Source organism: Poecilia latipinna, unplaced genomic scaffold, assembly GCF_001443285.1.
Source record: "Poecilia latipinna isolate Pla-1442-1.1 unplaced genomic scaffold, P_latipinna-1.0 Scaffold2754, whole genome shotgun sequence".
NCBI lineage: Eukaryota > Metazoa > Chordata > Actinopteri > Cyprinodontiformes > Poeciliidae > Poecilia > Poecilia latipinna.
This window is the reverse complement of record NW_015115370.1, coordinates 1-5372: the sequence shown is the minus strand read 5'-3', so window position 1 is coordinate 5372 and position 5372 is coordinate 1. Positions and strand designations below refer to the sequence as shown.

The 5372-nt window shown below is 34.0% G+C and overlaps 1 long non-coding RNA gene across 2 annotated transcripts in view; it reads left to right on the top strand.

Annotated features, from left to right (window-relative positions):
• LOC106939035 (uncharacterized) overlaps positions 1-2826 on the top strand; it is a 9362-nt gene extending 6536 nt beyond the window's left edge. For both annotated transcript variants that reach the window (XR_001422746.1, XR_001422745.1), the window contains exons 3-4: positions 1825-1882; positions 1975-2826. This is a non-coding gene — a long non-coding RNA (uncharacterized LOC106939035). The remainder of the gene's footprint in view (positions 1-1824; positions 1883-1974) is intronic.
• The last annotated feature ends 2546 nt before the right edge of the window (positions 2827-5372 follow it).

Below are 5372 nucleotides of genomic sequence, written 5' to 3'. Positions count from 1 at the left end.
CACACACACACACACAAACACACACACACACACACACGCACACACACACACACACACATGCATTGCTCCGCTCGGCATGCACAGGGATCAGATAGGTTCAACCAAATTCCAACAACTGAAAGACAATAAGAAAAACAAAAGCTTAAAACACACAGCCGACTGCTACAATAAAACATTGTTTATTGATTTTATGGTTAAATTAATGTCACAATTTTAATCCTTTTTCTCATCCTCAAGTTTTGTTTGATTACTCAAATGTTTAAACAGGGATTTTCCTTCTCTGAGGTTTTAATCTCCTGGCATTGATGCTCAGAAATCCAGATTTTTTTTCCAAACTATTATTTAATGTCTTACAATGTATTTTTTTACAGCTTTGTCTGATTGGATAAAATTTGATAAAATCACCACACAGGATATTTCCAAAAGACAAACAGCATCAATCCAACTCATAGTTTCATTTTTTTTCGCAGATTAAGGGTTAAAAAAATAAAAAGTACACCCTGTTACACACTGGAGTTCACATAGTTTTTATAGAGCAAAAATCTTTTACATCCTTAAAATTCAATGAGCCGTTTTGCATTGAATTCAATTAAATAAAACTTGTTTAGAATATCGACTGTCATTTTTAGAGGAAAATCATTTTATTTCTATTTTTAGGTTTTAAAATAAAGAAAAACATAAAGCTTTGCAAAAAGAGGATGGATACATTTGATCATATTTTGTACGAAATTATGTAAACAAAACAAACAAATCGATGTACGTTTGAGAACATTACTGATACTTTTGTGGAAATGCAATGCTATTATTCTGTGAAAAATTTTAAACTGAAAAACTGCTTAAACCTGCATTTATTCTAATAACTATATTTAAAATCATTAGTTGGTTCTTTTGTAATTATTATCCAAAGTTATTGAGAGATTTCCATTGTGTAAAGTCAAAAAGCCGCTTTCTGCTCCAGAGCCACATGTAGCCAAACTAAGTACACCCCAGCAACCAATAAAAATCCAATATCAGGATATTTATTCATAAATATTTTGTTTTTTTGCTTTTTAAAGCAAACAGTTTAAGATATTTATTATTCTCTTTGATTTATTATCTTATTTAAATTCTAGTTTAACAGTTTTAGCATCTTTTTGTTGTAGCGTTTTAACTGCTAGATAAAATTATTACTTCAGTTTATTTAATATAAACCACGGAGCCACGGAGAGCAATGGTCAGTGTCCAGCTCGTCTCGACTGTTGTAATTAATGTTTGCCTGCATTGGTCTTTCGTTACTGTGAGTGTTTGTAAGATTTTTCATAGCCGACAGGACTTTTGAGTCCTGTCATGTTTGTAACAATATCAGATGTCAATGTTTGATATTTATGTTTTTATAGGTCTCTATTTATGGTTTTAAATGCTTTTATAAACCCGCAAAGCTTTTTATGTTACATTTGACTGTATGAAAAGAGCTTTACTGATAAAGTTTGATTCAAACATTCAGTCTGAAAATGACATTTCTTTGATTCTGATTGGTGAAGTGATCCGTTTTTCCTCATCCTTTCTAAACGAGGCTTGATTAAAGGGTCCATGAACAGATGAGCTGTAACTTGGTTCTGGTAACAGAGCCAAACCCAACTAAATGGGTTGGAAAACCAGTTGGATTTGCTTATTGACGTGCTCACTGAGCAAGCTAACCCCTGTTAGCGATTCAGCTAACAACAGTTCCTTTGCATTTTGTGGTTTAAAGTTGTGCACTTACCTGTTTATGTAAAAGAGGAGGATATAAGGAAAGATTTAATGAGATTCAACTCATCAGATGTGCAAATTTAATGTGTTTTACAGAAGCTACCGTTAACTTTTGGATGCAAGGCAGCCATCTTGGATTCAGTGGATGAGATTGGTGAGAAACTTTTGATTTGTTCACATGTAAATTCAACTTTTACTTATTTAAACTTGATTTTTTTTATTTCTCAGTAAAAAAACTATCTGCAGGCTTCAGCAAATCAAACATTGCAGTGGACAAGAACAAATTTTGTCATTTTTTTTTCATGTCCTGTTTGAAAATCTCTGTCGTTTATAGTTAAAAAATGTTGGAGAACCACTGGTTTAGATTATTTTACATTTTTCACTTTATTACCAGAGACTGGAGCCAAATCATTGTAGTTTTGATCATTTCATTAAATGTCTTGTGGAGAATATTTTGCATCATTTGTACTCCATAGAGCGACATTTCATACCCAATTTCACACTGAAATATGTAATCCAGTCTTCTTTACGCTACTTGGAAAAGTTTTTCATGTGACTCCAATACAAATCGAACAACAGAAGCTTAGAGATGTTTTGATCTGGATTTTTATTCTGATTCATAAAATTCAACTGGTTTAAATGGGAGAAACTGACAATTTCATTAAATTATGAGATTTCACTAATTTTGTGACAATTTATCTTTATAATTAATGAATATGCTGATACAGTTTAAGTGGATGGATATTTAACTACAGATGGGAAATGGAGGAAGAGGAAGATGAAATGGGAAGGTAGAAATACAAAATGTGGTTACAAACTGGGAAAAATGGGAAGAAACTGGGATGAGAATCGACAACATGGACGAACAAATTCATCCCAAATGTTTTCCTGAGGCAACGCTACTGCTTGATTTAATAATTAATGATTATAGCAGTGATAATTGTAGTTGAGATTTTTTTTAATCACATTTTTCCTGGATTTACCCGTACATAGAGCAGGGGCGTCCAAAGAGCGGCCATTCGTGGCCTTTGTGTTATTTTTGTGTGGCCACAACTCAAGAATGGCACGTTTGTCCCTCTGACACTTTTTGCAATTTTTTTAGAATAAGAAATGGGGAAAAAAAAAAATATTATCATTTTATTTTGATCTCATAATAAGTCTAACTAAAGCAAAGTTTGTAGAAGAAAAATCTTATTTTCATTGCTGGGAATAAACTAAAAACCTTTTATAGATTTTAAAAATGTAAAGTAATAAACCCAAACAGTTAAATGACTTTAGACGTTAATATTACCTTTTTTTTTGTTCTCCAGGTAAAAGAGAAATAATTTACAATATTTTTTTATGACTGTGACATAAGTGTAAGTGTTGAAAGTTTCCTAGTGCATATTTTAGATGTTTTCTTAGTTCTGCACACCTGAAATGATAAATCCTGCAGAACCTGACGACACGCAGAGGAAATTCAGCATTTGAATCAACAAATGCATCAGAAAGAACTGAAACATTACACTCAGGTAGCAGCAGAACTACTTCAACATGTTTTTACTCAAGGATAAGTAAAAAGTAGTCTCCAAGGAATGACTCAGGTATTTTGTAAAATGTTTACTCAAGTACTGAGTAACTGATCAAAACATATTTAATATTTAATTAATATTTAAAAATTAAATCATCAGATGAACCAAAATGTAAAGTTAAGTGGAAATTTTGGTATGATTAGGACAAAAATGACAATAATTTATATGAGTACAAAAAATAACAACATCTATTTTTTTTTTTCAATAAAAAACTTTTGAAACTTTAACAAAAACTGCAGGTGTGTGTTTGGTGAATTTCTGGTTAAAACATGTTTGTTTTTCATTCAGTGGGTAGAAAATCCAGACGTTTTACTCAAGTAAGAGAAAAGATACTTCATAATAAAATGAGTCAAAGAACAATGTAGTGAAAATAGTCCTAAAATTAATTTCTTTCACACTGAAGTAAATGTAACTGGTTATTACCCAATAGGTTCCAATAGTTTGACTCCTCTGATCGAAGGCCTTGAACTTCTGGCTCACATTTTGTTGCTGCTTCTCATTTTTATTGATTCATTTCTGCCATCCTCCTTAGAGAGGCAGCCAAGGATAACTAAGATAGTAACTAAAATAAAAATAGGATTTTTTTCAAAACTTCATTTTATCTTTTGGGATTAAATGATCAACTTTCTTTGATTGTATTTCCTTAAATTAGCATCACATTTGACTGAATTTAGTTAATTTGAGGAGAAATGGAATTCATATGAAGTGAAGTTAGACATAAATAGATGATGTTTAGGTGAAATGTCTTGTATTTTGGTGTTTTATAACCAGAACTGAACTGTTCTGATCACATCTGGCCTCACTCCACTGCCTGCCTGTGCATTTTAGAGTTTATTTCATTTTCACTTTTAAATATCTAAATGATCTTTCTCCACCAAATCTCTGAGCTTCTTCAATCTTACGTACCTTTTTTGGACCCTCAGGTCACGACTTGACCTAGTTTGTTTCATGTTTAACTCTTGGTCTTTTTGTGTAATATTTGTATGTTTGTAGCTTAAAACAGCTGTGGCTGTTTTAAAGTGTTTTATAAATATATTTTTTAAAAAGTCATTAGCCTCCAACAGCAGGGAAAGTTTCCTTTCAATCAATTAAACACAAAATAACCCCAAAAGCATTACGTGGAAAAGCATCCCAAATGAACCGATGGAAGTATTGCACAATGTTTACTTGTAGCCAAGCAAGAAACTTTTAATCAAGTATTGCAATTCCTTTGCTTAAGTGGAGTGTCTGCACGCATCTTCCACCACTGTTCTTTTTACCTTTGAACTTGTCATGTCCTTTCTTTTCTCCAAGGCGCATCTCGCAGGAAAGTAACAGAGAAGGGGGGAGCGGAGGGGGCAGCAGAGAAAGAATAGCAGAGTATGAAAGAGAGAGGGAGCGACAGAGAGAAAGGGAGCGCAAAGTCTTGTCAACCGGAAATAAAACAAGCTGGCACCCTCCCCATCCCCAAGCCCCTACTCCCACCCCAAAGTCATATACTTCCTCCTCACTCTCTTTTTCCTCCCCTCTGCCTCTCCCGCCTCCATCTTCCATCTCTCCCTTCCGCTGCATGGGGATATATTTAAACCCGGCTTCTGCTCGGCTCGGTGCTGTACACACCGTCATACCTGCGTCACCGCATAAACCTCACGTCGGGCCGTGTGTGTCCGTCGGCAGGCTGGAGTTCCTGGACGGATCCTTTAAGCTGCTCCGAAAGGCCCTGATGGAGCCTTTTGTTTGCTGTTTGGAACAAAAAGTGTTTGTGGAGAATCAGGAGTGTTGCTGCGTCTTCACAAGCTGCTGAGTCCAGTTGGACAAAAGACTCTAAAAAAGCAGAACAGGTTTACAAATCCAACAACGCATCACGTCTCCTTTCTCTGATGTTTCAAAACAAACATATGTGATCGGATAAAAAGTTTATTGTCCCTCCAGGTGGTTATTTACATGACATAAAGAAGAAAACAATAATAAAAATACACCAAAATATTCATATTGCACATAGAACAATTGCACAGCTGTGACCAGTGTCTGTTATTTTATTGTTTATATTTATATGTTTGAGTAAAATGAACATTGTTCTTTTATTCTATGAAC